Below are 21,974 nucleotides of genomic sequence, written 5' to 3'. Positions count from 1 at the left end.
TAAGCATAACTGGTAACTACTATGATTTAGCAGTAGATGACAAGAATCACACATAGAAATTGTATCTTGGCTTAATTGGAGGCAACTGTGATAAGAGGTAAAATTGTTATTTTACAGAAGAAAAAGACGCCCCCTTTTAAATTGTCTTAGTTACTTTCTTATTGCTCTGGAAAAAACATCGTGGCAAGTTTACTACCACAAGGACACTTGTTCAACCATATTCATTGTTGTTCTATTCATAATAGGCAGAAATTGGAAACAACCTAGATGTCCCTCAACAGAAGAATGGATAAATAAAATGTGATATATTTATACAACAGAGTATTATTCAGATTTTTAAAAAAATGACATCATGAAATGTGCAGGCAAATGATGCCTAGAAAAAAATCATTCTGAGGTATCTCAGACCCAGAAAGATAAATATGGTATGTATCCATGTATATGTGGATATTAGCCATTAAGTAAGTGGTAAACAATGTACAATCTATAGACCCAGAGAGGCTAGGTATAGACAGAAGGACTAGGGTGACACATGGATCTCTGTGGGAGGGGGTAGACTCTAGGCAGGGGAGACAGGAACAGGAGGATGAGGTGGGGAGGGGGAGGGAGATGGGGATAAATGAGGGAATGTGAGGATAGGCATTTGAGGGGTGATATGGAAACCTAGTGCAGTGAAAACTTCCAAACATATTGGAAGGTGATCCTAATTGAGTCTCTAAATAATGAGGGAGATAGAATCCCAACTGGCCATCTCTTGTTACTAAATGAAGCTTTCAGTACCGGGACTGGGTTACATCCAATTGAGTTGTTGACCAAGAGGTCCCATGGAAATCCCCAAACAACCCTGGCTATTGACAAGGCAGTAAGTTGTTCTCTACAAACTGACACCCCATTGCTAAAGCCATAGCCACATATAGTTAGCCACATAACTCATTGAACATGGGCAAGTCAAGCTGGTTTTACACAGAGCCTTCACCCTCATGTTCTAGTGTCTATGACATGGAAAGGTACTCCCCAGGCTATCAAAAGAGAAAACTAAACACCATCCCAGCCATAAAACCTTTAACCAATGCTCCCCTGCTTGAAAAATATGCTAGGGCAGTGATGGCACAAAGCTTGCTTAAGGCCCGCCTCACAAGATGGAACCCATACCCTACACTGCTTGGGTGATCAAAAGACCTAGGCTAAAACCCCAAATAATACTGGTCTAAAAAAAAGTAGAAGTAAAATGACTCCTAATGATGTTCTTCTATACTCAAAGATCAGTGGCTTGTTCAGCCATTATCAGAGAAGCTTCCTCCTGCAGCAGATGGGAACAAACACAGAGACCCACAGCCAGACAATATGCAAAAGAGAGAGAGAGAGAGAGAGAGAGAGAGAGAGAGAGAGAGAGAGAGAGATATCTTGGACCACTCAGCCCTAAATGGGATGTCTCCATTCAATCCCTCCCTCAGGGAACTCTGTTGCAGTAAAAGCATAAGAGCCAGAGGGGATGGAAGACACCAGGATAACAAGACCCTCTGAATCAATTGAGCAAAATACATGAACTCAGACTGAACTATTTACAAGGGCCTGCACGGTTCTGCATCAGCTCCTCTACATATATGTTATGCCTTCCAGTTCAGTGTTTTTTGTTGTTGTTGTTTTGTTTTTCGAGACAGGGTTTCTCTGTGTAGCTTTGCGCCTCTCCTGCTCTCCTGGAACTCACTTGGTAGCCCAGGCTGGCCTCAAACTCACAGAGATCCGCCTGGCTCTGCCTCCCAAGTGCTGGGATTAAAGGCGTGCGCCACCACCGCCAGCCAGTTCAGTGTTATTATGGGACTTCTGAGTGTGTGAATGAGTGGGTCTATGATTCTTGTGCCTTTTCTTGGGGCTCTTCACCTGTTGGTTTGCCTTGTCCAACTTCAATGTGATCGTTTTTGTTTTATCTTATTGTACTTAATTTTGCCCCGGCCAGCAGGCCTTCAATGGGTTCTCAACCACCCTAAGGACAGAATGATAGGGACAGGAGACACAAAGGAAATACACCAAGTCAAGATTCTGATCAAGGTGCAACTTTATTTTTCTCCAGGAGGGTTTATATAGTTCCTGCAGGGTGGGGGGAGCAAGAAGCTGTCATCTGCATAAGGTGGGGCAAGCTAACAGGATGTTTGTATAGGATGTCAAGGGCTCTACTCAATGTCCTGTTGCTAGGCGACCTGACTGTAAGACAATCCAGTTCCCTGTCTTGTGGGGGTCTACATTTTTCCACTAACTAGAGATTCTATCCTTGTCCCTGACATCTCCCCCTTCTTAGTAATAAATCTAAGGGCCAACATAAACCAGGTTTGAATGGTCTAAAAGGAGGGCTCTGAAAGAGGCTTTGCATGGAGGATTACAGAGGCCCTGTCCCTTTAAAGGTTTTGAAGAAAGGTCCAAGAGGGAATGTCTCTCCAGACTCAAGCACCACGGAAGTCCCCATAGTGCGGGAATCAATGAACTGTGCAGTTTTTTGAGGGAGCGGAAATGGGGAAGCGCAAGGCTGCTCCTACACAACCGCTATGCAACAGGGCATATAATCCAGGCTCTCAGGATTTGGGGGTACCATGGTCCCCAGCCTGTGCAGTCCCAGCTGCACTCCAATCATGCCTTGAGTGAGCCTTTTTCCCACACACAGGTGCAGCCTCCCCCGAGTGAAGGTGTCTGTGTGGGGCATCTCTCCTCAGGGGAAATTTCAACCCTGGAGTCCTGCATATCAAGACAGTGGTAATGAACCTGGATCTGCCTGGCCCACAGGTCTGTTATTTGGCTTCGGATGAACCGAGTGAGCCAGGAAAGTGCCCATGGCCCAAAGACAAGGACCAGGAGCAGGCCTACAACAGGTCCTAGGGGGGGAGGGAAGAAGGGTTGTTAGCTAAGGGGAGCTGGAAAACCAATTCTGGAACCACCCAAGCTCTTGTTCTCCTTTTCTTTTTCTCTTTTTCTAGTCCTTTTCTAACCTTCCATACTGACTACCCTGGTGTGGTCTGTAAAGAAGCAACATTCCTCTTTGAGCCCAGTACAAAGGCCACCCTGTTGTAGAAAGAGGAGCTCCAGGCCTCTCCTGTTCTGTAAAACTACCTCAGCTAGGGAGGAAAGAGATGACTTGAGGGCAAAAATTCCCTGTTCAAATTGGGCAATATCCTCGTCTATGGACAGTCAAAGTTCAGAGTAATGTTGGTTGGACAGGACCAGAGAGGCAATTCCTGTGCCTGTTCCCATTGCTCCAACCCTCAAAAGGACTGCTAAGGTGATGGCAGTAACAGGCTCCCATCAAGGCAGTTGTCTCAGTGCGGCTTCTCTTCCTAGAGAGCTAGGAATTGATCTGAGGAATAATAGGTTAGTCTAGTGGAAGGGACTTAAGTGCCCTGAGTGGCAACATAGCGACCTGACCCAGTGATCTACAGGTGCACTACATATGATGGGATTGGCGGGCTTCCTCTGCCATCAATGTTACAGGATTTTTTAAAAGAGTATCATTATAAGCAGAAGGTTAGAATCAACTGAGCAAGGAAGATTTGCGTCTATGGCACATGCATGTGCCTAGTACAAGGCATCTTCTACCATTGCATCAATGAGGATGATGAGGGCTCCTGCACTGATCATCCTGCTCCTACTCCCACTCCAACTGCTGTACCCACCGGACCTTCATGGGTGCCCTCTCTCTGGTGCTACCCTGTTTGCTGTGCTACCTGCCAGCCACAGGCTGTGTCAAGCTGGCCCAACACGGCTATGACCGCCTGTGACACCAAGGCCAGCAAGTCCGACAAGCCTTTCTGACACTTTGGATGAAAATTCAGCACTGCCCTTGGAAACATGACCCCTGCTGTCAGACTGGATTTGTGACAAGCAGTGTCCCTGCTCAGCCCAGAACGTGATTGACTATGGGACTTGTATACTGTGTGAAAGGTCTCAAACACAGTTTGTTGTAAAGTTGCCACTGTCCCCCCACAGGAACTCTGAAAAGCCAACATAGCATTATTAATCAGTAATAAAGATCATTTCCCCATCTTTTTTTTTCCATGTGCCATTCTAACTGACATGCTTGCTAAAGCTCAGCCAATGAACTCCAAGGAAAGAGAATGGAAGTTGGCGGCCCACATACTACATAAGCTAAATCAACAGCCATTCTTTTCATAAAAGGGTGGAGCAGAGTGATAACAGAGCTAAAGGTCTGGTGGGGGTTGCTGTGGGTGAGGACAACAGCCTGGAGGGCTTGCCGGAGGGACAGCATTTAAAACAGAAGAAGTTTCCTCAGGAGAGGGCCTATCTCTCCTGGGCAGATCAGGTATATTTACAGCTCTAACCAGGCGTTCCAGCAACCATCTGGGAGCAAAGTGTATCTCTTTTATGGCACCATTAACAGGATTTAGTCTTTCTGTGATGATCAGCAATGGTGTTAATGCTGAATGTTCTCCTACCTCACATCATGAGAATCAGAAGGCTGTTGGCCCCCCCAAACCCCCCTCCCCCTGCCGGCCCCTGTGACTCTCTCCCCATGAATGAAGGAGCCGGCAGGTGCCAAGGTGGAAAGGCCCTCCCCTCCACCCTCCATGCTCCACAAGCTCCCCTCCCCCCAGTGCCACCAAGACCTGACCCTCCACAACAGCAAGCATCCGCCCCGCCAGCACCCCAGTCCCAGGAACCACCTCCAAGGCCGGCTCCACCCCACCCCATAAAGACAAACCATCACCAATACCTCCTACACTTTGAGACCCTCCACCACCATCCACTCCCGACCGGCCTTACTCTGTTGGAGCAGAAACATGATCTCAGAGATGGTCCCTGCCTTGTACCCATAGAGCGCAGGTCGTGATCCAAGGGACAGACTGAAGGCAGACGAGAAAGCACTCGGGGGGAGGGGGATCTTAGGGCAGGTAGAGGGGGAGCGGAAGGCTTCTTTTAAGATTTTTTTCTCCTATATTAATAACCTCTTGTATGTCAGGGGAATGTTTATAGACCCTAAGAATGTCATTTATAATCAAAAGAGGCTTTAAGGTCTTTTTTCTTTACCCTAGTTCTTTGTGTCTTGAGGGGCTAATTTAGGCCAGAAATAAATAAATCTTGTGACCAAGTTGCCTGTCCCATGGCTCGTCACTTTCTTACCTGCATCATCTCTGCTCTCCTCCGGGATCGCGTCCTGAACCGGGCGATTTCAGGGGGATCCAACAACTTCACCAAGGCCTTGGTCTTTCCTCTGGGAGGTGACGTTCTGAATCCTCAAGAGATGGTTTCATCCACATTGGGCGTCAGTTGCCCCAGCCAGCAGGGCTTCAATGGGTTCTCAACCACCCTAAGGACAGAATGATAGGGACAGGAGACACAAAGGAAATACACCAAGTCAAGATTCTGATCAAGGTGCAACTTTATTTTTCTCCAGGAGAGTTTATATTGTTCCTGCAGGGTGGGGGGGAGCAAGAAGCTGTCATCTGCATAAGGTGGGGCAAGCTAACAGGATGTTTGTATAGGATGTCCACAGGGTGAAAGAGTCAAGGGCTCTACTCAATGTCCTGTTGCTAGGCGACCTGACTGTAAGACAATCCAGTTCCCTGTCTTATGGGGGTCTGTATTTTTCTGCTAACTAGAGATTCTATCCTTGTCCCTGACAAATTTTGTCGTGATTTGTTATTATCTCTTAGAAGCCTGTTCTTTTTTAATAAGAGACTGAAAAGTAATAGCTCTGGATGGGAGGGGAGGTGGGAAATAACTGGGAGGAGTAGAGGGAGGGGAAACTGTAATCAGGATATATTGTATGAGAAACGAGTCCATTTTCAACAAATGAGGGGAGGTGACTTCATGGAAAAACAAAACAAAGAAGAAAAGAAACTCAATAAAAGCAAATTAAAGGATAAAGGGCTTATTTGGCTTATAGTTCCAGAAGGACACAGTTCATCATGTCAGTGAAGCCATGGTGGCAGAAGCAAGGTTCTGGCTGAGCACATTACATCCACACAGGAAGCCAGAACTTATAGGAAGGAGAGTCAGGCCATAAAATCTCAAGCTCTGCCCCTAGTGACACATTTCCCCCAGCAAAATGTCAACTCTTAAGGATTCCACAACCTTTCAGGACTGTGCTACCATCTGGGTAGCAATCTTTCAAATAAGTGAGCCTGTGGAAGACATTTCACATTCAAACCCCCACACTTGAGCACCATAGTTACATCACATCCTCCTCCTCCTGAAATTCTTCAAGGGCGCTCCATTGTTCTTCATAAAGGGCATGGGGGTTCAAATCCCCCCCCATGAAAGTCCAAAAAGTGCTTCATGATTTGGTTGCCCTTTGCCCCCACCAGAGGACATCTAGAAATACTGGAAAAGATTTTGATCATTGCATCAGAAGGAGAGGGGACACTAAAGGCACCTGGTGAACACATGCAGTTCCACACCACAGAGGTGCATCTAGCATTGTGTCAGTCATAACAAGGTAGACAACCCTGACTGTAGCTGGAAGTTTTCCTGTGTCCTGCCTGGTCCTGCAGCCACTCAGACTCAAATAAATACATACAGGATTATATTATTTTCAAACTATATGGCCTAATGGCTCAGGTTTCTCACTAGCCAGCTCTTACATCTTAAATTCACCCATTTCTATAAATCTATACTTTGTCACATGGCTTGTGGCTTACCGGTATCTTTACATCTTGCTTCTTCTGGCACTGGCTAGCAGCATATCCCCAGCTCTGCCTTTCTTCTTCCTCTCTCTCTAGTTGGAATGTCCCACCTAACATTATTCTACCTCACCATTGGCCAAACAGCTTTATTTATCAACCAATCATAGCAACACATATTCACAGCATACAGAATGACATTCCACAGCACTTCCTCTTTTCTGTCCAATCCCAAAGGAAGGATTTAACTTTAACATAGTAAAATTATATATAATAGAACAGTTATCAAATAAAAATTGCAGTTACAATACCTAGTCTATTTGTATTTGGCAAAATTAAAGAAAATGTTCTATCTATCCTATATCTGTGCATCTAAAGTTTCATATCTAATTTATCTTTTATCATAACCAAGGAATCTTATAACTAGTCTTCAACTACATTAAAGACCTCAGGATATAATATTACCTAAGTAAACAGGAAGAGCATTGTAAGCAACTTCCAAACATCTAGAATGACAGAGACAGCTGGCTACCTGGACAGTTAGTTCCTCTGCAATGTTGGGGCATCCATCTTCAGCCCACAGGCCTAGAGTCTCTTAACTGCTTTTCTCTGTGTCCTGTAGAATGTCTGGCAGTTTCTTCTGCAAAGCAGGAACCTGAAGGACCATTTTGCCTTGCAAAGTTCAGTGTTCACCTTCCTATGGGTCCTGCATGTCCAGTCGATACAACACTTTGTCAAGCAGTCCAGGCAAGAACATTTTCTTGTCCAAATGACTAATTTTGCCAAGAAAAAGGTAAACTCCATATGGAGTGTCTTCGACTCATCTTTCTCTTTGAAGTAAATCGGTGCTGGCAAGAGCAGACATGTCTCACTGTCCAGAAAGTCTAAGTTACATTTTAAATGCCATATTCTGTAGGTCTTTGAAGTGTTTGAAGATTACCTGCCTTGTATCTATGTATAGACTATTATCTATGTGTATAACTGACTTGTATCTATGTATACCTAGAAAACTTACCATGACTATAATTTTGACTATCATAGAAGACTAATTATTAATCTGTATTTCTTAATTATATATTACAATTTAAATGAGCTACATAAACATAATACCTTAAATGAGAGTAAAAAAATATATAGTATAACAAAATCAACTCTAAATTTGTATCAGTAAACTAAAATCCAAAGCAATGTAAAATATTTTTAAACAAGTTGTTGCTCTTTAAAAGCATATTCATTAATCTACCCTTTCATCCTATCATATCTATACTATCCCCCTTTCTTCTTTAGAAAGAGGTTGCATTTTTAATCAACCTGCTTTAAATAAAAATAAACATTCATAAACAATATTTTGGGAATTTGGGTGTAGCTTCTCATACTACTTCCTGCTGGATGAAGGCGCTGGCAATCTAATGGGGATCCTGAGAAAATTAAGAATTATGGTCAAGTCCTGACTGGAGTAGTCTGTGCTGCTGTATTCTCTGAGCCAGTTGCCTTGAGCTGTTTTGGGGTGTTGGATTATCTGGGCCTCTCAGGGGGTCTTCCTTGATCAAACCATATTAGCTTGGAAGCAATCCATGGGTTCTCATCTTCTGTGGAAACAAAAGCCGTACCTCTTTTCCAAAGTAACACATCTTTAGACAAAAATTTTGAAATCAAGATATCTTTAAAATATACATATTGATTTAACTCAGCAGCTTTTACAATCAAATGTCTCTCTGTAGTTAAAAATCCCAAAGACAATATAATCCAGACTCTCTGTGTGATATCCATTTTCATGTGTCTTATTTTTTATATTACCTTTACTGTCTCTTTAAAGACTTTATTTTTGAAAACTATTTCTTTATATAACTGTCTATATTCATTTTCTTTTCTCTTCCAAGCCTGCATACATTTTTTACACACATTGTAAACAGTTTAGAATTTTATTTCATCTGAATCTGTCTTATTGTGAACATATAATCTTTCTCTGACCAGGAGAGATTTTAAATTGTTAAACTGTGCAGCTAGTCCAAAAAACAGCAGCCTTGGCTGCTGACTCCACCCATTTCAGCTTCCCAATATGGCAGTGGTATATTTACAGCCAACCCTGCATGTCATGCTCTCTGCAGACTCTGGGAGGCAGTGCATCTATGCTTCCTTCCAGCAGCATATAGCCCAAAACCTTTTCTTTCTTTCTTTCTTTCTTTCTTTCTTTCTTTCTTTCTTTCTTTCTTTCTTTCTTTCTTTCTTTTCTTTCTTTCTTTCTTGCTTTCTTTCTTTCTTTCTTTCTTCTTTTTCTGTCTGTACTAGCAAAAGCTTAATCCACCATGCAGTGCACTGCACAGCTTGGAGAAACCTCTGTATACTGCAACAGGAATCCACCATGCTATACTCAAGCCCAAACATATGCTATGAACCCCTTATACTGTAAGCTCAAGTTCGTATGCCACAGCATCTCTGTACCTTGGCATCTCTATATCTCAGCCCACATGAGACATGAAGTAGAAAGCTATTTTTGGTTCCATTATTATGTGTTTAGAAGCCCTTTTTAATCTCTTTCTCCTTCCTCTCTCTCTAGTTGGAATGTCCTGCTTAACCTTATTCTGACTCAGCATTGGCAAAAACAGCTTTATTTATCAACCAATCAGAGCAACACACATTCACAGCATACAGAATGACATTCTACAGCACCTGACCTCAGGACGTTGTCTCTCTCCATTTTGTTCTCAGCACCTTGCCTTTCTGAGATGTGTTCTGTTACACTGGCCTCCTTTCTATCCTGGAAGGGGTGCTCCCCATCCTTCCTGTATTTGGGACTTTGGCACGATGATTCTACTGGACACAGGCACTTCCCCTAGATCTTCCTATCTGGACCTAGTTAACATTGTTTTCTTGATCTTGACAGCAGAAGCACTTTCTTTGAGCAATTCACCCTATTAATCAGACAGAAATTTCATCAATGGTCTTCCACAGCTGTTGACTCTGTATGCTATAATTTCAGCCTGCCAGACAAGAACGGCTCACTGGTGTAATTGTGAGAATGTTTGAGGGATGACCAATTGCTTCCTGATTAGATTTGAAGCCCACTCTGTGAGAGAGAATACATGTCTGATACCATAAATCTGATTTTAAAAAAACAGCAAAACCCTAGGGCTGAGAATATCACAGCCTGTAGGGGAGAGTGTGCTGCCTATAATTTGCTAAGTGGACTTGTAGCCAAATTGCCTTATAAACATTAATATTTATACTTATGGAATAGTGCTCTTATCTGTCTGGGTCAGAGAAGCTCCCTTTTCAGAGGGTGACAGTCAATACAGTCTCACAACTGGTCAAAGTACTCAGAGTGATTGTTGAGTGGTCAGCCATAGGCATCCATATCACGATGTTCAGGGCCCAGTGAACATGGAAGAAAATCAATAACACTGTAAGAGCAAGGGAAAGAGAGATGCACTGTGAAATGCTTTCTTCTGGATATGGTGTGGCTGCCTTTAAGAAAAGGAATGGGGTCGGGAGAGGGGACTGGGAGAAAGGGAGCCAGCAGGAATAGGAGAGAGTAAGAGAGGTTAATGGTATGACCACAAATGTTTACCCATGCAAACAAACAAAAAGCAATAGCAAATGCAAAAGGCTGATGTTTATGGAGTGTTTTGTGTACAGAATTCCTTTCCTAGTGTTTCATAAAATCACTTCCTTTTTGAAATATTTGCATGAAATTTTCCTTACTTCTTTCACCCTGTGAACAAGTAAGGAAACAGAGTCAGTGAGAGGCAACCATCCTGCAGGAGAGATGTATACACATACATGTGTGGGTACCAGCATGCCCACTCAGACCTAGATGATTCCAGGGCTTATCACTGAAATTTGTCTGAAAGAGCAGTGAGAGCACTCAAGAAGAAAAGAGCAAGAAAGTGGAAGAAGCTGCCGTGTGCTTTATGACAAGTTTTAGGCCCGCTGAAGACCTCTCTGCCGTCTCAATAAACTGAATCAGACCAAATTGGAAAGCCCAGGTTTAATGGGGAAAGCACTCCCAGGTGATTCCCAGCCCTGCAGAGAAGAGACAGGGTTGTGAGACCAGAAGAACCACAAGTCTGTTTCCTGGGATGCTGCTTATATATACCCTGTGGGAGTCCTCCTGAGCCTCTCTGGGGGAGGAGCTGTGTTTGGCAGCCTTTGAAGTGGAGTGTTTAGGGAAAGAGATGAGGAGGGGAGCTGAGGTGGGTCTTCCACCAGAATCCTCCCAAACATTCCATACTCTTTGGGTATAGGGATGCCAGGGTTCCAGGGGTTGAGGTGGAGCTCCCACCCAAACACTTTGCAGAGACGCTTTTTCCTGAATATTTTTGCTTAGTCAGCTCATGTTACAGGGAGACATTTCTAAACATGGTGAAGCCTAGACCATGGCCAGGGCCAGAGTGAGACCAGATGTTCAGGCTTCAAACAAGTTGAAAAAGGGTAGCCACAGGGATTCAGGATTTTAGGCATGATCAGTTACAGACCTCAAAATATTGCTTTGTGAGTCCTGAATACTCACCAGAATTCTTTCAAATTTTCCATGTATATTTTCACTCTCAATATCCTCACTAGGATATTCATTTTTTGGTATTCGGTTTTGTTTTCCTGTGGTTTTTTTTTCATTTTTTTTAAAATGAGAGCTAGCTCTATAGCCAAGGTTAGCCTCAAACCCCATCATCCCTGTTGTGGAATATTATTTTAACTGGGCAAAGATGTGTTACATTTGTTTATGTTGCATTTGTTTAATTATGTAAAGTTGTGCTGCATTTATTTCACCTTGCCTGCCTAAGGCACCTGATGGTCTAATAAAAAGCTGAACAGCCAATAGTTGGGCAGGAGAGTGGTAGGTGGGGCTGGTGGGCAGAGAGAATAAGTAGGAGGAGAAATCTAGGCTCGAGAGAGAGTCCGGAAGAGAACAAGGGAGAAAGAGAGAGACATGCCCGGGGCCAGAAGCCAGGCAGCTGCCAGCCAGCTAGATGGAATAGGACATACAGAAGGAAAGAAAGGTAGACAGCCCCAAGGCAAAGTATAGATAAAGAGAAACAGGTTATATAAGAGCTAGCAAGAAACAAGCATAAGGTAAGGCCGAGCATTCGTAACTAATAAGAATTCTCTGTGTCATGATTTGGGAGCTGATTGGTGGCCCAAAAGAAAAAAATTGGTATACATCCCACTTGAGCCCCTGATCACAGGTATACACCACCATGAATGGCTCTCTTTGCTTGAGACAGAGCCTCACTGTGTAGCTGAGGATAGTGTGAGATACCCTGTGTGTTCCAGGCTATTCTCAAATTCCTGGTCATCCTACCTCAGCCTCCTGTGTCTGTGTGTGTCACCACACCTGACTGATGACACTGCTTTGTTGTGTGTGTGTGTGTGTGTGTGTGTGTGTGTGTGTGTGTGTGTAGTACATATGTTATGTGCATGTTCATGAGCATGAGTGAAGTTGTGCATTGCCACAGCACACAGATGGTAGGGAGAAAAAAGTATCTGGTGACAGTACTTGCCTTCTACCTTGGTTAAGACGGAGTTTCTTGTTTTGTGACCAAGTGTTACTGGCTAGCTGGCCCAGAGGCTACCAGGGTGTCTTCTGTCTCTGTCTTCTGCAGTCCCTGTTTGCTTCTACAAACAATATAAATCTTACCATTTAAAGATTTTATTCTTAATTATGTGGGGAGTGGGGTGTATGAGAATGAATTAGATCCCCTGGAGCTGGAGTTATAGGCAGTTGTGAGCTGCCCAAAGCAGGTGCTGGAAACTGAACTCAAGTTCTCTGCAAAAACAATATTTGCTCTTAACCACTAAGCAATCTCTCCAGCCCTGTGCTGTGTTTGTTTGTTTTAATGGGCTCTGTCATGTCACTGATCGACAAGTCAAGAGCTGTTTCAGAGGATTGGAATAAAGGGAGAAAGGAAGTGCAGGGCACACGGAAATAATCTTGGGTCTGGCAGGCCCAGAAGACTTAGATCAGTTTGATCCTAATGTAAACATTTTGTCTACCTTCTCACACTCGACATGCCCCAGCCAAACATTATAGCATCTTTATTAGATGGTTAACTATGATACTTTTATGAAATATGCTATTGTCTATAAACATCTTTAAATTCAATATTGTGATAATTTCACTTGTGAGAACTTGATCATATTTAGAAACATCCATCCAGTAAGAACACACTTCTTTTTTTTTTTCCGAACTTAACAACTGTATTTGACACAACATACAATATGGCTGTGGGAACAGCAAACTCCCAAGACAAAGGAAAGAAAAAAACCATGGCTCTATCTAATTTATAATTGCAGGAAGGCAAGTCACCACACGAGTAACACACAGGTAAGCGTTAGGGAGAATCTTTTCTAGTGACCATACTTTTGGAATTCCCACTCTCTGTTGTCCAACGGACACACCTGCCTCGTTTGAGCCATCAGGAGATGCAGGGGAAATGAAAGGCGTGATTACAGACGCCCCACGCGACAGTACACTCTTCGGAAGTAGCAGATGCCTGGTTGGCCTGACATTCAATGCAAAGATCCATAATGTGGTTCCTGCAGATGCACGGTTATCAACCGTGATATCCCAGGCCCAGAGGGTTACTGCATTCCACTTTCTCACTTCAAAGCGCTTCTTGCCTGTGCCGCTGTTGGTGCCGCTGGGGGTATCCACATCCATCACTGTAGCCGTTTTGGAAACACACTGCCCATCGCCCAAGAACACACTTCTAAGTGTGACTATGAGAGTATTTCCAGAGAGAATTCACACCCACCTTGGAATATAGATGGTGCCATAGTATAGGGTAGGGGCAACAGTGGAATTTTTAAAAAAAAAATCAAAAGAGAAAGTAAGCCCAGCACAAAAGCTCCCTTTTCTCTGCTTTCTGGCCACCTTGAAGCAAACTCTCCTTGGCCATATGTTCTTGTCATTGCGATCTTCTAGCCAAGCACACAGGGCCAAACGGCTGTGGACTAAACCCTCTGAAACTGTGAGTCGATATAAGCCATTCACCCTTTGTTTCAATGTCTGTCATGGTGGTGAGAAGGCTAATACAGAAAACTAGTAGAGTGGGATCACCACTAGGAGAAACCCTAAGCATTTGGAGGCTAAACCTAAGAACTTGTTTGTGAGATGAATTTGCAAGAGTTTGGAGACATGGCTACAGAAGCTTTAGGACTGAGTAAGCAGAGATTGTTGGAGGATTCTAGCACCATTCCAAAGGGTTTATTGTGGATCGTGTACAATCCATCGTGGCAGGAAAGGCATGGTGTAGGGACATGACACAGTAGTTGTCACATTGTGTCCACACTCAGGAAGCAGGGAAAGCTGGATGTTGGTGCTCAGCATGCTTTCTCATTTTCATTCAATCTAAGATCCCAGTCTATGGAATGGTGTCACCCATATTTAGAGTAACTCAGTCTGCCTTCTATCTGAAACTCTCCAACAGACATGTCCAGATCCTGTTGATGTGACAATATACCATCACATACAACAAATGCAAATGCTACCTTTGAGGTTCCAGGCCCCACTCTCAGTCTAAATGGAAGGAGAGAAAAAGAATCTGTCCCAAAGCTAAGTAAAATCACTGAGCTACTAATTATAAGATCAAAAGAATAGACTTAAGCTCTCAAAAGGGAATAATAAATGAGGGTAATTGGTGTATGTTAGATATAAAAATACGGATTACACCTAAATATGTGAAAAAGTTAACCATTTGTTCTTGGATTTAAGTCATGGCTTTAGAGAGAGAACATCTAACTGATAGCATAGTCACCTCTGCAGTAAGAGAGTATACTCTGATGGTGAGTACGGAAGCGGAGAGAAGAGGGACAGATGAGTGGGCGTGAGCATAGGCAGCAATAGAGAGGAGTGCACAGAGATAGGAGTGGACAAGAGAACGGAAGAGTGGGAATTGATGTCAGGGAGTGGGCAATGAAATCCAGCGGGGGGATGAGGGAGGGCAATGTATTTAGAGTGTGGAGAGTGGAGAGGTGAGTGGGCAAAAAGGTGAAATTTAGGAAGCAGCATGAGGAGTGATGATGATGGGGGAGTGGGTACAAGAGTTAACAGTGATGGTTGGTACTAGAGAGAAGAATGAGAAATGATCGTGGTTAGGAAGAAAGTAGAAGAGTGGGCACTGATGGTGAAAACAGGAAAAGAATGGATAGTCGTGATGATGGGCAGTGGGTGTAAGAATGGGGGAGTGTGGAGAGTAGGTAGTGATGGGTGGCAATGGGTGAAAGTGTAAGAGTGGTAATAATGGTGGGCCACGGGTAGGAACATGGATACATGGTGTGGACTGGGGAGAGGAGTGGGGAGTAATGGCAGTGAGAACAAGTAGGAGAATGTACACTGAGAATGTGTAGGAGAAAAATGGTGAGGGCTGGGTCGGTAGGAAAGTGGGCAATAACTGAATGGGTAGGAGAATGGGCACTGGTGTAAGGCCTTCTTAGTAGAGTAGGCAGTGATGGGGGGAGTGAGTATTAGAATTGTCAGGGATTAGAAGCATGGTCATCAGAGTAGGTGGCATTTGAAGTGTGTCCCGTCTTCACCCAGCTTTTGTAAAACATGTCCTGTTGATAATTGCCTTACTACACTACAAACAACATGAGTGTAGTTAGGTAAGAACCTCGGCAGTGGGTGAGCTGTGAAAGTTAGTTTGGTGACCTCTTCCTCATGCACATGGTGTCTTCCTCTGTGTTATGACAGCAAAACTGCCTCAGAAATGCTGACCCTTCAATTTCCTAGTCTGCAGAACTGTCAGGAAAATAAGCTTCTGTAGCTGTTTTTCAGTTACTATCTGCAGTATTCTTTAATACAAGGTAGACTAAGAGGAGACTACTCCCTTAGTCCTGCTCCATGTAGTTTGTAGGGAGAAATACATAGTGAATCTGAAGATGCTCTTGAGTTGTGTCAGGCACATGTGTTAGTCAATACTTCCTTTCACAAAATATGGCAAAATTTGGTTTTTAAAACTCTTTCTTCTGTGATGAGAATTTGTGCCATCTGAATTTGTGGAAAGATCTCTGAACTGTGTTATTGAGAGTTAAAGACCAAAGAGAATGCATTCCTGTCATCTAAGTGTGAGATTGATGCTGTAATGAGACCTAGTTTAATACCAAAAGGAGACTAATGAGCTTATCTAAAAATACATGCACCAAATATCTTTGCACAGATATAGATGATGAGTTTCAGGTTGAAGGAACGAAACTCGGGGCAACAGCCCACTGCTTCATTCAGTCTTTAAATAAGGGAGTTCTGGGAAGAAGTGGTTGTTCATCCTTTTCTTCTGCCTGTTCTCAGAGCAAAACAATTTTACAATCTAAATGAAGGGAGATGTCTACCTAAGACACGCAATTTAAATATGGAGGAAATATCTTCTGGATGTTTGTATTTATTTTTTATTTCAAGATTTTCCCTCATTGCATGAAGCTGGAGAAATTGAAATATTTAAAACATTATGCCTTAATTAAAACTGTTGCCCCCCCCAAAAAAAAACTTGCCATTAAAAATAGGTGTTATTTGAACATTTGGCATGAAGTTTCAAAGATAAAAATGATATATAATTTTTTGCATGTTTAACTCTTTCTTAGCTCTCTACCTTTGATATTTGCAAAGAGAAATGTTCTGTAGAGTCTGTGACAAAGCAATCAGAAACTTTGTCTTCAGTGCAATAGGACCATTTTATACTTTCCAATCACATACAACAACCTCTTCTTTAAACCAGCTCTCTACTCTCGGTACATAAATATACTGATTTTCCCTATAGAAGAATTTAAAATTGTACATTTGTAATTGATGCTTTTTGACATACTATGCAGTTTGAGGCGGTTTGTTACAAGGTACTAGATTTCTTTGCTTTGTGCAGAGAGAACTGATAACAGTTACTGGCACTGCACATGGGAGTGACTCCAGGTAGAGTAGGACCATCAGCACCGGGGGAATCAGCCTGGGTTTGATAAACTCACTTCCCAACCACTTTCTAACTCACATGACCATGTGGAATCTGACCATAAACTACTACTGACTCTGTACCTCTGTACCTGGCACAGACCTGGAAAAGAGTCGGCTAGTTGTAAATATTTACTGGCTGGCTGTGGTTTCTGCAGAACCCTAACGCTGTTTCAGGTTTCAAATGCAGATGCTCGCTATGACTCTTATGTTGTTACATAGTTCATGGATTATTTTTAGTCTCCAGAAATTGTATCTGCTTCCTCTCACAGTCTATTCTTTGAACATAAGACTTTGTTTATAATAATCTTATTATGTGTCATCAAGTTTCAAAGGAAATTCTGGTTTGATGGAATAAACCCATTATATACCTCCAATTTGCTACAATACTTTAAAAAACAAAATCCCAAGTCCTTATTGCACTGTGCTCAGGTGTAGGAAAGGGAGTTCTTTATATTAGTCAGGATTTCTTGTTGCTATGACAAAATATGGATGGCAATAGCCTAAGGATGGAAGACAGTGGTTTAGAGGTCGCAGTATATAATCCTTGCTTCTGTTGATTGTAGGTCTGTGGTGAGTCTGAACCCATAGAGACAGGACCATGTGAATGAGGAGGCTGTTCATCTCATGATGGACAGGAAGTAGATACCTAGCTCAGGAAAGGGGACCAGGTACAGCCTCTGAACACCACAGTGATCTCTTTCCTCTAATCATGCCCCTCTTACAATCTCAGGACCTACCAAAATATCACCATCAGCTGAGGACACCTGAGCCCATTAGGGACATTTTATGTTCCAACCATAACACTTCCCTACTCCACTTGAATCTCCAAAGCTCACACTTAGGCACCTGGCTGCACTGTTACCAATAAGCTCATGCCCTGTTATTTGCCACACTTGGTTTGTTTAATCTTGCCTTTATTCTTCTACTGAAATTTGTGTTTTGTATATATTTACTGTTATCTCTTCAAGTCCTGTTGCTAGAGATTTTAATGGCTCCTACTTATCAAATTTATGAAAATCCTAAAAGATCCTTAGGATGAATTCCTGGAGGTGAAATTGTGGATTTATATGCATACATATGCATTTGCCATATCTTTCAGGAGTATTATCAAAATAATTTCCAAAACGATTATACTATACTGTATTTACTGCCAGCATATTGTCCAAGTATGCACTTCAATGTTCTCTTGCCAAAATAACACCAATTTTCAAAACCCCCTGAAACTTACTCAGTTTAGTAAGTAATAATTTTGTTGGCTTTCACATTTGAATTTTAAAATAGGTGATTTATTAATTTTTATAACAGTGTATTTCTTCACTCACTGATGAAAATGTCACATGCTTGTTTTCCTTTGTAATTGTTTGCTTGCTAGTGATTCACACCCATTCTATAAATCAAGAAAACCAAGATTTTGTCCACCACTGATGGCAGAATGTTACTCTTTTGCTAGCCATCAACAGCTAGGATGTTAAACTCATTTAAATGGAAATTTAATGGGAACATACACTGAATTAAATAAAATTTTAGACTGCTTCATTTTTTTCTTGATTTGCTTAATTAGCACATCATTGTTTCAACCATTCAGACTCTTTGAAACTGGGATTTAAAACAGTAGTTTGTGTAGTCTCAGAAATACTCAAGCAATTTACTACAATTTAGCGTAAGTTATAGCACTGTATTGTTTCAGCTACTGTACAATAGTTTAATCTTTCTGCTTAAAACTTTCAATGCTTGGAGTTCTTTACATGAGTCTTATCTTTGCATGCTGTTTTTTCTTTTGCCTTCAAGAAAATCAGGATTTGAGTTGAAACTATCATATGTCACTTCTACTGACAGACCTTCAGTCACATTCCAGGAAAGCATGATAAAGAATAGATTGTTTATCCTAAATGTTAACCCCCACATTTGTCTTCATGGCTATATCTGGGCATCAGTTACAAAGTCACCCTGGTATTTACTCTGGTCTAATTTTAGATTAACCCTAATACTTATTAATCTGATTAGAATTTTTTTTTTTTTTGGGTTTTTCGAGACAGGGTTTCTCTGTGTAGTTTTGGTATCTGTCTTGGATCTTGCTCTGTAGACCAGGCTGGCCTCAAACTCACAGAGATCCGCCTGACTCTGCCTCCCGAGTGCTGGGATTAAAGGCGTGCACCGCTGCCGCCACCACCACCACCCAGCCTGATTCGGATTTTTAAATAAAATAGTTTTACCTTATTCATTGAGAATTCCACAAACTTATACTAAGTATTGTTTTTTTTATCATATCTACCCTTGCTCTCCATCCAGTTCTCCTTGACTTGTCTAATGCATCTCTTTCCTAACTTAATATCCTCTTTAAAAAACAAACAAACAAAAAACTCACTGAGTCTAGTGAGGACTGTCTCTGTGCATGGATGTGAGGTCATGTGCTGGAGTGTGACCTCCCAGCAGCCACATTCCCAAAGAAAATGAGGGTTCCCTCCCATATGAGCTATCACCTACAAATAGTTCCTCCACTGGGAGCGAGACACCGTGAACCCCTCCCCCACTCACACTGGAGTATCGGTGGCTTGGGGTTGTGCAGCTCTTACTCAGTTTATCACAGTTGCTGGGAGTTTGTGTGTACAGTGGCCACGTCATGACCTGAAGACAGCATCACACAGCACCCTTCCCCATCCTTCAGCTCTTATATCCGTTCAGTCCTAACTCCCATTTTGTTCTTCAAGCCTTGGTGGGGATAAGGGAGCTTTGATATAGATGTTCCTTTTAAAGTTAAATAACTCACAGTTGCTTATCCAAATATTTAGAAGGCAGTTTGACCACGTGACTATTTTTCAAAATGACAGTAGGAACTTCCCCTTAAAATTCATGATCCTCATCAATAGGCTTTTGACCAGGTTTACAGTACAAGGTATGGAATCCCTTCTGTGAACTAATCTCAAATCCAAGCAGAAAGTAGGTGGTTGCCCCTATAACAGTCATGGGGCTACTGTTAGTATTCTGACCCGCCCCTTGGAGGCCCGCTGAGCATCCTGATGTCATCTTATGTTAAATCCCTCTTAAGAGGAAAAGAAACTCTTCCCCTCTTTCTCTCTCTTACCTCTCACCAGAGATAGTGCTCACCTCTCTCTCTCTCTCTCTCTCTCTCTCTCTCTCTCTCTCTCTCTCTCTCTCTCTCTCTCTCTCTCTCTCTCTCTCTCCCTCCCTCCCTCCCTCTCTACCTCTCCCCCTCCCTCCCTCTCTCTCTCCCTCTCCCCATCCCTCTCTTCCATTCTTTCTCTCTCCCCCCCTCTCTCTCCCCTCTCTTCTCTCTCCATTTAATAATAAAACTTGTCACACGGATGTTGTGTCTGCGGTGTGAGTAACTTTCCACAAGACAACGTCGTCATCCCTCCATGCCCTCGCACTCCTGGTGCGTCTCACTCAATGCAGGGCACGTTGGTCCAAACCCGCCCAGGCCTCTCACGTGCCGTTTCACAACATTATCAGCTACTGCACCAGTGGGAATGTCTAGCCTGGCAGGTAGGTATTATAGCATGCAGTACTGGGTAAGATCATTAATATCTTCTGTTTCTCAGTTGCCTATATGGCACCCTTAGGCACTATGAGAGCTAGTCAGCAGAGGAAAATTTTCCTGGTCAGTTCCAGATTGATGTTTCTATGAAGTGCAACAGAGGCGTGTAGTGTTGCTGTGTAGCAATTTCCTCTGAGGTTAAAACCTTCCATCTTGATAGAAACTTCTTAGGAAGGATGTTTACAAGGCGGTGAGATGAAACGTCCTAAAGGGAAGCTCCATGAAGAGAAAAACAGGCAGTCCGGGGTGGGCAGGAAGGTAGCCACAGCCTCCCCTCCCTGCCATCATGAACAGGTATGTAGTGGAGAAATGGGAAAGAAGAAGCAGAGTGGTTCACGCACTGTGGAGAGAAGCAGAAATGCAGATGGATGGTGCTGAGGATCAGGCTGACGTGGGTGGCCTAAGCTGCCATCTGGGGCCATGTGATCTCCGGGCCTTTGCAGCTGCTGAGAGCCGTGTATGGGTCCATGGCCTTACCGCAGCCCAGGTCTGTGTTGATGTCTGTGGCTGGTGATACCACTAAGGGCCGTGAATGCCAATGATCTGGGCTACCACCTGAGGCCATGTTGATGTCTGAGGACCATGCTACCACCAGGTCATACTAGTCTGAGTATATGTGGAGGAGAGGTGGGGAAAGACAGAGAAGTGAAATATTTCTGTTTATTTGGTTTTTTTTTATTTTATTTTTGGGAGTGGAGGGTAGGGCTGGAAAATGAGTGGGATTGGGGGGCATGGTGTGAAATTCCCAAAGAATCAATAAAAAAATTATGTTTTAAAAAGTTAGAAAAAATAAACAACTTTAAGCAGCTAGAACTTAGGCCTAGTTCTTAACTGAGTTATTAGGCACCTATTATGGTATTTGCCTGGCCTTCTTAGCTTGGCCCATAGGAAGTGGCACTATTCGGTGGTGTAACCTTGTTGGAGGAAGGGTGTCACTGTGGGGAAAAGCTTTGAGGTCTTATAAACTCAAGTCTGGCCAGTGTGTCTCAATCTCCCTATGGTGACTGCAGATGAAGACGTAGAACTCTTAGCTACCTCTCCAGCACCACGTCTGCCTGCACACCATCATGCTTCTCGCTGTGATGATAATAGACTGAACCTCTGAACTGTAAGACAGCCAGAATTAAATACTTTCCTTTATAAGAGTAGCCATGGTCATGGTGTCTTTTCACAGCAATAGAACCCTAAAAAGATGCCATACAAGGCAAGGGAGAAGGTGTCCTATGCTATAGCCCATCATGAGAATAATTTCTAGACATAATTTCCTAAGAGATCAACAACATTATTGGCCACTCTAGCCTGAGGTCCCAAAGATGGAAATAAAGAAAGAATTACAATGTATCATAAATCACATGACTTCTTGATTAATAAGGAGAATGTTTGTTGAATATAATATATTCTCAATTTGGGTGTTAGCTTTGTTCACTGTTGCTGTTGTTGGTTACTTGTTTTTAGGAAAGATCTTGCTATATAACCCAGTCTGGCCTTGGAATCATCATCCTCCTGCCTCTGACTCCAAATTTAGGCTCACAGGTTTAAAAGAAGAAAAGAATAATGTGAAAAACTCTACCTGGGAATATACCCAATAGACAAGAAACATTAGCCATACAATAAGTCCCTGAATTGCTGAATTTTAATTGCTCAAACAGAATAGAAGCAAGCCTCTGTAGAAAAGAGAATCTAACTGAAGTTTGAAATGTACCTTAAAATGCACCTTTAAAATGCACAGCTATTAAGAGAAGCTGGCTTGGATACCACAATAGACATCTAAACAGGTCTCTCAATGGTAGATGATAACATTGCTAGGAAAGGCTTTAGGACATGATGTTGCTGCTCTCAAGACTCTCACAGTGACCAG

General features: G+C 42.8%; 1 pseudogene; it reads right to left on the bottom strand.

The window, feature by feature from the left end:
- Positions 1-12,904: 12,904 nt before the first annotated feature.
- On the bottom strand, positions 12,905-20,681 carry LOC128097074 (E3 ubiquitin-protein ligase RBX1-like; annotated as a pseudogene).
- Positions 20,682-21,974: the final 1,293 nt, after the last annotated feature.

The sequence above is a fragment of the Peromyscus californicus genome, unplaced genomic scaffold (genome assembly GCF_007827085.1).
Source record: "Peromyscus californicus insignis strain IS unplaced genomic scaffold, ASM782708v3 Scaffold_5__1_contigs__length_169319896, whole genome shotgun sequence".
Taxonomy (NCBI): Eukaryota; Metazoa; Chordata; class Mammalia; order Rodentia; family Cricetidae; genus Peromyscus; species Peromyscus californicus.
This window is presented reverse-complemented; position numbering and strand designations above follow the sequence as displayed.